This window comes from Lithobates pipiens, unplaced genomic scaffold (genome assembly GCF_037356315.1).
Source record: "Lithobates pipiens isolate NorthernLeopardFrog02 unplaced genomic scaffold, aLitPip1_a1.2 Scaffold_18, whole genome shotgun sequence".
Classification (NCBI taxonomy): domain Eukaryota; kingdom Metazoa; phylum Chordata; class Amphibia; order Anura; family Ranidae; genus Lithobates; species Lithobates pipiens.
The window spans coordinates 570,590,404-570,603,351 of NW_027507758.1; the positions used below are offsets into that span (position 1 = coordinate 570,590,404).

The 12,948-nt window shown below is 48.3% G+C and overlaps 1 long non-coding RNA gene across 2 annotated transcripts; it reads right to left on the reverse strand.

Moving 5' to 3' along the window:
• Positions 1-241: 241 nt before the first annotated feature.
• On the reverse strand, positions 242-12,138 carry LOC143989019 (uncharacterized). Of its 2 annotated transcripts, XR_013276958.1 has the most exons (3): positions 11,970-12,133; positions 4,410-4,563; positions 242-256 (listed from the first exon to the last, which is right to left on the reverse strand). It is a non-coding gene; the product is annotated as an uncharacterized LOC143989019 (long non-coding RNA). The 2 variants fall into 2 exon arrangements; XR_013276957.1 differs by lacking the exon at positions 242-256 and having other exon boundaries at positions 4,394-4,563; positions 11,970-12,138.
• Positions 12,139-12,948: the final 810 nt, after the last annotated feature.

The following is a 12,948-nucleotide window of genomic DNA, read 5'->3' on the forward strand; positions in this document are numbered from 1 at the left end:
ACGGTTTCCATACACTGCACTGATGATGGCCAAATAGCCTGAAACATTGCACTATAGACGACTATACAAGAGCAGTTCTGGATGTGCAGCTGGCCAGAGGGACAAAAAGTAATCATTTGTGTGGCTCCCCCACTGCCCTGAAATGAGAAACAATCGTCTTATTTTGAGATGTGATGGAATGAGACATATGAATACCTTCTGTTTTAGGAAGACCTCACGGTGTACCCATTGGAAAGATTTCCACTCTCTTCCTGTCCTGGTAACACGTTTTAAGAAAAAAACAAAAATTTACAAAAGATTTCCAGAGTTGTTTGAAATCCTTACCTTTTCTTTATTGAAAGAAATTTCTGTTTCACAATGTTATTTCTAAATACAATCATTAATGGGACACATTATAACCACCTGGGAAAAGATCAGTGCGGTAATGAGAAGAGCTGCAGGATTTGCATCTTTCATAAAGAATCAGCCTTAGCCCACGTTCACATCGGGCCCATTTGACATGTCAAAATCGCATACTAAATCCGTGGCTATTGCCAAGAATGGCGCCGTCTGAATCAGAGCGACAACAACTTTGCGGTGCTGCACCAATTCCCAAAAGTACTTCCTATACAATGTTTGGTGACTTTGGGGGAGATTTGAATAGACATCTGTGCATGATCCCGCACAGATGTGTCAAATCGCCCCCGAAGTCGGACTGCATTGCTAGTGTGAAATCGTGCGAGTTCAATTAAACTTCCACGGTTTCAAACTCGCATTAGTGTGAACCTGGGCTCAAGACCAGTTCACACCATAGAAAAGCGTTCCGGATGCATTACTGCATGTGTGTTTCCAGTGCGGTTTGATGCTTTCCAGCGCATTTTTCCTCTCTTTTTTTTTTCTTCACCTTAAATTGAGACATGTGCGCTCCAGTGCGTTTTTGATGCATTTTACTGCGTTCAAGTACAGTTCAGTGCAGAAAAACGGCAACATGTTCTGCTTTTATTTATGGAACTAGAACACACTGGAACTGATTGCACTGGTGTGCACTATGCAATTGGAAATAATATAACCTACTATCCATGCCACTGATGGAGAAAAACTGAACTGCATGAAAGACAAAACCAGAGAAAATTCCCAGTTCAACTCACCAGCAAGTCTGACTACCAACCGAATTAACCTGTCCAACAGTAAGCGCTAAAAACAGGGGTTTAGTTAGCACAGATTTCCAAATGCATGTGTAAGCTGCAAGGCCTCTTCATGGCACCCTGTATCACTAAGGCTGGATTCACACCTATGGCATTTTTAGTGCTTTTTGCATTTTGAAGATTTGCACTACAGAACGTGTTCCATAGGAAACCATGTTGAATGGACTGTAGTGCAAATCTGCATAATACACTAAAAATGCAGGAGGTGTGAATCCAACCTTACAGTCCTGACCTTTCCAAATTTGTGTGAACCAGCCCCAGAGAGTATCTAGTCAGGATAAAACTCCTGCAGGGGAGGCCTCACATTTGGAATCCTTCTGGGAAAAAGCAGCAAGAATAAACTGTTGGCGCTATATAAATCCTTTATAATAGTCGTAATTTGCAACGAATGAAACTGCTGAGGTTCATTGAAAATTTGTTCTTGGCATCTATAGGTGTCATTACATCACAGCGTTACCCCCTTCTAATATTCTCCCCTACCTGATTGGATTATAGAAGGCAATAGAACAAATTGGTCATGTGATTTGGTACAGTCCAATTGTTCCATATAGCATTTTTTCAAAGCATTTTATTGCTGGAATTACAGCTCTGCTAATATTATCCGTATTTTTTTTTTTATCTGTTATATGTATTAACCACTTACCCACTGGGCACTTAAACCCCTTTCCTAACCAGACCAATTTTCAGCGCTCTCACATTTTGAATGACAATTGCTCAGTCGTGCAGCACTGTACCTATATGACATTTTTGTCCTTTATTTCACACAAATAGAGATTTCTTTTGGCGATATTTAATCACTGCTCGTTTTTTTTATTTTTTGCACTATATGTAAAAAAATTTAATAAAAAAAAAATGTACAGAATTGTTGGTCATTTTTCTTAGTTTCTGTTATAAAATTTAGCAAATTAGTAATTTCTCTTCATAAATGTTGGCCAAAATGTATACTGCTACATATATTTGGTTAAAATAACCCAAATCAGTGTATATTATTTGGTCTTTGTGAAAGTTATGGAGTCCACAGGCTATGGTGCCAATGACAGATAAGTGATCACACCTGATGTACTGACAGCCCATCTCATTTCTTCAGACAATAAAAAAAAAAAAAAAACAGGAAAATACAAATAACCCCCAAATGACCCCTTTTTGGAAAGTAGACATACCAAAGTATTTAGTAAGAGGCATAGTGAGTTTTTTGAAGTTGTCATTTTTACCTCACAATTCTTTGCAAAATAACGTTTTTTTTTTCTTTTATACATAATTTTCAAAATGAACAGGTTATTTCTCACACACAGCATATGCATACTACAAATTAGACCCCAAAATACATTCTGCTACTCCTCCTGAGTATGGCGATACCACAAGTGAGACTTAAACAGCATGGCCACATACAGAGGCCCAACATGCAGGGAGTACCATCAGGTGTTCTAGGGGCATACATTTCAAATCTAATTTGACTGCCTATTACACTTTTGTGAGGCACTGATGGGCACAGTAGTGGCATGGATGTGGCACGGATGATCACGGCTCATTTATGCCTCATTCATGCAAGTTAATGGGGGTGGCTGAGCAGTAGATGGGGATGCCTGAGTATAGAAGGATGAATGAGGCAGAAATGGGCACTACAGATCCAGCCCACAGCGCTGCTGCACCCGATCTCTCCCCTCTCACTGTATCGATCGGTATAGAGAGGGGAAAAGCTAAGCCGGGCATGCGCCGGCTTGTTTACAACTGATCACTCCATCATTTGAGGAAGCGATCACGCGGTAAAGGGTCGCTGTCAACTGCCATTTACTGTGATCTGCCGGGTCCTCTGGACCCGGATATTCCCAGGGCTGGGCGGGAGCAAGATTCTGGGAGGACGCTATAGCACGTCCTCCCAGAGTTATCCGACCGTGCTGCAACGATTTTTCAGCTATGGCCCGGCGGCAACTAGTAAAAAAAAAAAAAAAAAAAAAGGAAATAAAAATTCAGAGTTTAGTGTCACTTTTAAAGCCCCGTACACACAGGCCGAAGGTCAGAAGACATTAGCAAGTTATAAAAAACAAAACAAACACACACCAAACACTCGGCCTGTGTGTATGCCACCCTGTCCAACAGAAGCCGGCCATTTGGTCAGCCTCTGCAGATGAGAATGCTGGAAAACAAGGAGCCAACCGACTCTCGATCAGCGGCTTTGCGTCGATGGCGCAGATCGCCAATTGGAATGTTCTGGCGGGGGGAGGGGCACCCCCCTGTCAGAACACAATAGCTCAGTGGGGGAGATAGCTATACTAACTTTGCATAGTTAGTACAGCAGCTCTGACCGGAGCTGAGTGTTTTTTTTTTTTTTTTGGTTTAACCCAAAATCAAATCAGTGTGTGCTAGGCTTAAGCCCAGTGGGTTTAATGAAAAAAAAAAGCAAACAAAAAAAAACCTGAAGGCTCAGGAGGAGCCGCTGTACTATCAGATGTTAGTACTGTGATCTTCCCTGCTGTGCTACTGTGTTCAGACAGGGGGGACACCCCCCTACCCCCTGCCTGCCAGAACACTCCGGTCAGCACACCTTTTTCGGTCATGCCCCTTTGACAGAAGCCGGCTTCCATCGGACCGGCTGCAGTACACATGGGTAGAATCCCCCCGACATTCAGCCTGTGTGAACTAGGCTTTAGAGTCCCCTTCGCATTGAAGTATGAAAGAATTTGAGTCTATTGTTCTCTCTAAGTTAATAAGATACTTAATTTATAGAAAAAAAAAAAAACACACACAGGTCTGTTACATTACAGAGAGCACTGGGCAGGATGGTCAAACTCTGGTACCCACAGCCACATTCAGACAACCTGCTCAACCATTACAAGGATAGCGGAAGGAAGACCATGAAAATGTGAGTTTAGTACAACAGGCCAAATTCATGAAGCTTTACAGAAGAAGGATAAGAAACTTTATTTTGGCCCATTTTCCAACCACTTTTTTTTAAATGAGGTTCCTTATACTGATATTAAAGCTTTGTAAGCTGAGCCCCATAACTGTCTGAATAGGACTTCAGTGGGGATTTCCAGATACAAGTGACATCATGAGCCTCATATCTCAATGATGTCACAAGTCTCCAGCTCCTGATGTTTAGCCAACAATGACCTCACAGGGAAACTGATAGACACATTTGTCTGAAGAACATTTTAAAATGTGGACAATGCAAAAAAATAAAAATAAAAAATCACATAATTCCAGTCAGAAAAGGTTGATACAAACATTTTTATTTATGGAGATGCTACTGTTGATAGATTGTGTGATGTCCGGTCTGGGAAGGTGTGTAGAGAAAACACGGGTATCCCCCAAGAATAAAGTCCAGAACATAAAACGCCAGCATGCTGGTAAAAAATGTTGTCCCCAGTCCAGCTTTCATCTAAAAAAAAGAAAATAAGGGAACAAAGATAAAGTATTAGAGCAAAGCCAATGTACACCATGTTCAAATACAATACATCAAAAGCTGCAATACTGTAAATAGAAGAGGTGTGTGTATAGTTATTGTTTGTAGAACGGTGAAAGTAATATTAACAGTAGCGATTATTTGTTCTTTTTGTACTATAAAGGACAAATTATTTTTGATAACCCCATTATGTTACTGGCCGATTAATCGATTATGAAAATAGTAATGGATTAATTTCATAATCAATTAGTTGTCGATTCATCAATTAGTTGATTGAGCCCTAATACCCAACATGTCAAACTTCGGTACTTAAAAATCTCCATCGGCAACACTTTACAAATGTTTACAAGTTACCCGTTTAGGCTGCTTTCACACTGGGGCGGGAGCAGCGTCGGCGGTAAAGCGCCGCCATTTTTAGCGGCGCTTTACCGTCGTTTTAGCGGAGGTGTGCGGGCGCTAGCGGGGTGGTTTTAACCCCCGCTAGCGGCCGAAAAGGGGTTAAACCCGCCGGCAAAGCGCCGCTGCAGCGGCGCTTTGCCGGCGGTATTGCCGCGGTGTCCCATTGATTTCAATGGGTAGGAGCTGTATAGGATCGGTGAATACACCGCTCCTTCACCGCTGCAAAGATGCGGTTAGCAGGACTTTTTACACCGTCCTGCCAGCGCATCACTCCAGTGTGAAAGCCCTCCGGCTTTCACACTGGAGTTAAAGGGGCCGGTTTTTTTCAGGCGTTACACAGGCGCTATTTTTAGCGCTGTAACGCCTGAATACCGCCCCAGTGTGAAAGCAGCCTTAGAGTTACAAAAGAAGTCTTGGGTAGAATTATTGCTCTCACTACAACATTCATGGCAATACCTCAGATGTGTGGTTAGAACGCAGTTTTACATATGTGTTCACTTCTGTGTGTGAGCACGCGGGGACGAGGTGCTCTAAAAAAAAACTTTTTTTTTTTTTAATCTTTACACTTTTCCTTTCAATTTATTTTTTTTAATCACTTTTATTAAAAAAAAAGAGCGATCTGCGGCGTTAGATCGCTCAGCTCTCAGTGTTAGAGCCGGCGGGGGAGAGATGCAGCATCCACCTAGGTAAGTATAAATCTGCAAACAACCCAAACCTCATACTTCTCTTTTAAATGCACGTCACATCCACCTGTAACAGCAACCATAGTTTGCCACGTAAAATGTTGGCAATGTATAGATAATATGTCATTATGTTATCCAGTGTTAGAAGTGCCATGTGCTGTGTAACCACCTGAAGATACAACGGCATTTGGAGGATTGGCAGCAGGGAAAAGGAACGCACATGAGGCACTTTGATTTCTTCAGCCCTTATCCAAATAAAACAAAGCTTCGTTTCATTTTAAATCTGAAATCTAGGCGGATATTAAAGACAAGCATGAATGCAGTTCTGTAATATATTAGTAAATGTATTTTTAAAATTTCAAGTAGTGGAAGGACCTCAAATCTGACCTGGTGTCGGCATATTGCAGTTTCTGTACAGTAAGCATGGAGTGTGAGAAGAATAAGCAGCACAAGCAGCCAATCAGTTCATGTGTCAACAAGAATTTTGCTAGGAGGAGAAAGCAGCGTGAAAGATTAGCTCATCGCTGTGCTGCTTCTCTTTTCACTGTCCAATCACAGGGGGGTCCAGGGTGATCTGGGCTCAGAAGAAGTGGGTTGAATGATGCTGGACATCAAACTCGGGTCATCTTGTGGCAGAAAAGACGTACTACAGGGGAAATTCTCTGGATTGAAAGTGATTTTTGGCTGAAGTTTTGCTTAAAGTCGAGTTGCACCCATATAAAAAAGTCAGAAGCTTCAAAAAAAATGTAGTGGCTGACTTTTAATAATCAAACACTCACCTGTCCCACGGTCCAGCGTTGTGGGTGCAGGAAGCCTCGCTCCTCTCCCCCTCCTCTCCACAGAGCCAGCATTCTAAATGTGGGAGCCTGGCTGTGGCTTCACAGTCGGGCGCACTGAATATGCGCGTGCCATACTGTGAATGGGCAGGCAATCTTCTGGGACCTATGACATGTCCCAGAAGATTGCAGGGAGGAGGTGATCTTCCTTCTGGTGCCGCAGAGCCAGAGGAGGAAGTGGGAGCTGGGTGCCTATAAAAACAGGGTACCCCCGCTCCCCCCCCTAAAAATGACATGACAAATGTGGCACATCAGGAGGTCACCAGAACTTAAAGCAGAAGTTCCATTTTTGGGTGGAGCTCCCCTTTAATTTATAGAGTTCCAGTGTGTAAGGCTGAAGGCAGCAGGTGGGGGGGGGGGGGGGGAGAGGGACCGCTGTACAGAAATCTTACCAGGAAGAGGGAGCGTGTACCTGTTAAAACCACGTACCCGCTCCCCCCTCCCTGCCAAAAAATGCCAAATGTGGTGGTGGAGGGTGCGAACAAATGGAGGTTCCCGTTTTGGGTGGAGCTCTGCTTTAAGATTATGTCGCTGATACAAAATGTACCAAAACCTCAGCTGGGAGAATGTAGCGATAAATCCATATCCCCAAAAAACTATTTATGACACCGAGACTGAATTTTTAGACGTAAAATAACCAATTCTAGACAGTGTGGTACATCCTCCTTATAATGAGATAGTAAAGTCGGTGTAAGCTGCACACCCACCATAATTATCTCCAGCATCCAATCACAGTATAACAATTCTAACTCAAGGGTGTTGTGAGGAGTCTAAAGGGGAATAAATATACCCAAAAACTATTGTACAGTTCAAATAGCACCAGAATAAGGCTAATGGGGTATTAGTAACATTGAATATTACACAGAGAAATAAAAGACATTTTGTGAATTACAGTAAAACCTGAATGGAACCTGCATTCAGTTTGGATTTTGGACTTTGCTGGCTGCATGCTTGTTCCAGGCCAGTGACTAAGGAAGAAGGTTATAAGGATGACAGTCGGTACCAATGCCATGGATTCCAAATCACAGCCACATCAAACATTGTAACCACTAGAGAGCCGCGCTATAGCCGAATGACAGCTACAGCGCGGACCTGCTTTGCTGGGACGACGTCACGCGGCACGCTCTGTGATCAGCGAGTTTATGAGACTCACCTGATCACGGATTGGAGCAAGGGGTCGATCCCGACCCCTTACCACATTATCAGCTGTCAGCCAATGACAGCTGATCATGTGACACAACAGAGCCGGTAATCGGCTATTTTTCCTCCTTGCGCTGACAGCGCGAGGAGAAAAAAAAAAAGCCGATCACTGGCGGCCGTGATCGGGACATCAGTCCCGATCATGGCCAGCTTATCAATGCCCACCTGCCCCCTGCCAGTGCCACCTAAATAATACAAAAGTGCCCCCCATCAGTGCCCACAGTGCCACCCATCAGTGCCCACAATCTGCCTCAACAGTGCTGCACCCCAGTGCCACATATCCGTGCCCATCAGTGTCATCTACCAGTGCCCATCATTGCCACCCATCCGTGCCATCTTATCTGTGCCAATCCTTGCCCATCAGTGCCGCCTTATCTGTGCCCATCAGTACTGCCTTAACTGTGCCCACCAGTGCTGCCTCATCAGCACATTTCAATGAAGGAGAAAAATGACCTGTTTGCAAAATTTTATAACAAACTATGAAACATGACTTTTAAATTTTTTTTATTTTGCATCTTTTTTTGTTTGTTTGAGAAAGGGGGTGGGGCCAGGCCATGGCTCCATGTCTGAATGGAGCAGGGGCTCGGCTAGGGTGCCCCCCCATAGCAAGCTGCTTGCTGTGGGGACATTCAACAAGAAGGAGGGGCCAGGGGACCAGAGAAGAGGAGGATTTGGGCTGCTCTGTGCAAAACCACTGGAACAGCAATGAAGTATAACATGTTTACTTTTTTTCCTAGTTAAAAATAAGAAAGAAGACTTTCCAATCCCTGTAATACTGATAGAGTTGTGTGAAGTCCCCAAAGCATTTGGATGACAGGTCCATGTCGGCTCTGCTATGCAGACAAGGACAGAGCCCGCCCTCCTCTATGGAAAAAGACATGCAGTCATTGGATCCCCCCACCCTCTGAATGGATTAACCCCCCACACACATTGGTGGTCACAGGAAGTGACATGGAACCCCCACCATTGGTGCTCAGTGCCAGTGAAAGTTCCATTGGTTATAAACACTTCCATATACCCAGTGATGTGACCGGCCACAGAGGAAACAAATCCCCCTACGGAAGATGGATCTCTATCTGCACTCTTCTCTACACTTATCTACCATTCAAAGTAAGGAAATTATACAGCTTGTCTGAGAGTTCACAAAAAAAAGGGGGGGGGGGGGGGGGATGGGGAGCTGAAGTTACACTACAGAGCTCAATGAGGAGAGCCGATTGGAAGGAAGAGACACCCCCACCCCCCATCACATAGGAACAGAGATGAGGCTGTCAATCAGCTCGAGCTGGGGGAGGGGAGGGAAGGGAATTTCATTCCCTGAAATGGCATGAAAATCGCACAAATACCAAGTCGGGTGAAAGGGATCTCACTTTTTGGGGACCAGTGACACGAATACAGGGCAAAAAAATGAAAACTGCACGGCATTAATGACACTGGCAGAGAAGGGGTTAACAGTGGGGGCGATCAAAGCATAAGATGTGCTCCTAGGAAGTGATTTCTGTGTGTGGGGGGAGGGGTGGGGGTGACTGGAGGAAGACAGATCACATGACGGAATGGCGGTCTGCCTCTCCTGAGAACGATCAGCGTGTCCCGGTGGGCATCGCGTCCGCTAGACCCGCCGATTGGGAGCGAGTTGACTGGTGGCGCACGCCCCAGACCCAGCGCACAAAATGACGTACAGGTATGTGATTTTGTGTAGGAGGGATCTGCATGGAGAGCTCCATATCAGAGTAATACACAATGACTTCTCTCTCCTCCTCTCTTTATACACAGATTTCTCTTCTATCTCTATCACTACTGGCTGCATCTAGTGCACATTTATGGATATACCTAAGGACTGTGTGTATATAAAACCTCTAGAGACGGTATATACACCCCATATCATTATCACCTATATACTATTCTACAGTCTACTTGTATAATATCAAGGTCTCCATATATGGCTGAGAACAATTGTATTTTATCTCCAGGGCTCTCCCCTCCCCCCCACTTTTACTCACCAAACTCCTTTCATGTTTTAGTTAAAAGTAGAAAAGGGAATTATAAAGTTATTCCTTATATGTGGTTCTATTTTTAAGATGTATTGTGCATTTTTTATGACTAATAAATATGTATTTCCATCCAGTTTACCTTCACTATGTCTACAACCTCACTCCAAGTCCCAAAATTCCCTTTTCTACTTTTTGTAACAGGGATGGAGGCACATCATATATGTGCCTCATTTAAAGTCCCAAGTCCCAAATTTCCCCCTTTCTAGTATTCATGTTTTAGTGAATCAGATGGAGGTCCCTCCCCTGTCACCTTTCTTTTCGGTGTCAGGAAAAGCTGTCAGCAATGATTCATGCAGACATCAGAGGAAGGAGGCAGTGGACAGAAATGAGCCTCACTGCTCTGGACTGAGACAAGTACACACTAGAGAGGGAAATCCTCTGATCACATTTCATTACAACCACTTCAACCCCCCGAAATTACCAGTCATGGAAATGTCATTTATCCATCCCAACATTACATGTCTGTGGCAGGAAAAGGAGGTGGGGGGGTAAGACTGGCTGGAAGACGCGGCTGCAGGGGGGGGGGCAGGCGACGCGGCTGCAGGGGGGGGGGCAGGCGACGCGGCTGCAGGGGGGGGGGCAGGCGACGCGGCTGCAGGGGGGGGGGCAGGCGACGCGGCTGCAGGGGGGGGGCAGGCGACGCGGCTGCAGGGGGGGGGGCAGGCGACGCGGCTGCAGGGGGGGGCAGGCGACGCGGCTGCAGGGGGGGGGCAGGCGACGCGGCTGCAGGGGGGGGGGGCAGGCGACGCGGCTGCAGGGGGGGGGGCAGGCGACGCGGCTGCAGGGGGGGGGCAGGCGACGCGGCTGCAGGGGGGGGGGCAGGCGACGCGGCTGCAGGGGGGGGGGCAGGCGACGCGGCTGCAGGGGGGGGGGCAGGCGACGCGGCTGCAGGGGGGGGGGCAGGCGACGCGGCTGCAGGGGGAGGGGCAGGCGACGCGGCTGCAGGGGGGGGGGCAAGCGACGCGGCTGCAGGGGGGGGGCAGGCGACGCGGCTGCAGGGGGGGGGGCAGGCGACGCGGCTGCAGGGGGGGGGCCAGGCGACGCGGCTGCAGGGGGGCCAGGCGACGCGGCTGCAGGGGGGCCAGGCGACGCAACGCGGCTGCAGGGGGGCAGGTGACGCAACGCGGCTGCAGGGGGGCAGGTGACGCAACGCGGCTGCAGGGGGGCAGGTGACGCAACGCGGCTGCAGGGGGCCAGGTGACGCAACGCGGCTGCAGGGGGCAGGTGACGCAACGCGGCTGCAGGGGGGCAGGTGACGCAACGCGGCTGCAGGGGGCAGGTGACGCAACGCGGCTGCAGGGGGGCAGGTGACGCAACGCGGCTGCAGGGGGCAGGTGACGCAACGCGGCTGCAGGGGGCAGGTGACGCAACGCGGCTGCAGGGGGGCAGGTGACGCAACGTGGCTGCAGGGGGGCAGGTGACGCAACGCGGCTGCAGGGGGCAGGTGACGCAACGCGGCTGCAGGGGGGCAGGTGACGCAACGCGGCTGCAGGGGGGCAGGTGACGCAACGCGGCTGCAGGGGGGCAGGTGACGCAACGCGGCTGCAGGGGGGCAGGTGACGCAACACGGCTGCAGGGGGCCAGGTGACGCAACACGGCTGCGGGGGAGGGCAGATGACAGAACACAGAGGGGGTGGGGGTGATTCGTGAACACGGGGGGTGGTGGGTGATTAGTGAACACGAGGGGGGGGGGGGTGATTAGTGAACACGAGGGGGGGGGGGGTGATTAGTGAACACGAGGGGGGGGGGTGATTAGTGAACACGAGGGGGGGGTGATTAGTGAACACGAGGGGGGGGGTGATTAGTGAACACGAGGGGGGGGGTGATTAGTGAACACGAGGGGGGGGTGATTAGTGAACACGAGGGGGGGGGGGTGATTAGTGAACACGGAGGGGGGTGGAGGGGTGATTAGTGAACACGGGGGGGGGTGGGGGTGATTAGTGAACACGGAGGAGGGTGGGGGTGATTAGTGAACACGGAGGAGGGTGGGGGTAATTAGTGAACACGGAGGAGGGTGGGGGTAATTAGTGAACACGGAGGAGGGTGGGGGGTAATTAGTGAACACGGAGGGGGGTGGGGGGTAATTAGTGAACATGGTGGGGGGGTAATTAATGAACACGGAGGGTGATTGGGGGGTCTCCAGCTCTGTCTCCCCCCGGACTTTCCTCCTCACTACTCCCGCGGTCTCCTCTCCTCCCCCCGGCTCTCCTCCTCACCTGCACAGCTCTGCGCCCCCGGGCCGCCATTTCTGCCCCCCGGGACGGTTCCTCTCAGCTCTCCCCTCAGTAACTGTCTCCGTTCATCCTCTATAGAGATTTCAGGTACTAAAGATGGCCGACGGGTGATGATGGAACCAAAAAAATCACTGCATACAGCTGATCGGGATAGGAGACACCTATGGCGGGGATCGGTATTACAGCCGGAGAAGACAGATTGCCATCTTGTGGCCAAATTCAAGAATAACCATTAAAATCACCCAATACTGTTGAAATTTGAAATAAAATTAATAAAATGATATAAAATTGATATGGGTTTGTGTGATATGACATAGTTGTTGTGAGGTGCATCAGGTCAGGCGCTTCAGTAAGAGGCGCTGTGATTGGTCACAGGTTCTTCTTTACTCCAGTCTCAGGCGGTCTCAGGTCACTTCTCCTTAGCGAGTTGACGGAGTGACATTCAGAGAGGAGAGCTCCTGCATTTCACTGCGATTTTCAGCGACTGACATCGAATAACTGCGATTTTTATCATTTTTATTGATATTTATCGCTATTACTAACCCTTATTATAATATTATTCTTAATATTATAATTTTTTAGCCTTTTTTCAGGTATACAGGCATCCAACACCAGCAGGATGCCTCGGCCTTCACGTCCCGGATCCCGGCGAAGGCGCTCACGTCAGGACGGCGACGAGTCACCAATCGCCCACCGGACGCGATCCAGAGCCCCACATCGGCGGAGACAGGAGGCGGAGCCACCCAGGAACAGGAGCCGTTCGCCAAGACACCGCGACAGGCCTGCTGAACATCTCCCAGCACCGCCGCCGGCCATGGAGCCGCGTGGCGAGGAGCAGGTAATCTGTATCATCTGTTTTGCAGGTATTGAAGATGGAGAAGACACGACCACTGTGACCTGCGCTCACCAATTCCACACGGCGTGCATCCAGCGGTGGATGGACCAAAGCGCAACCTGTCCA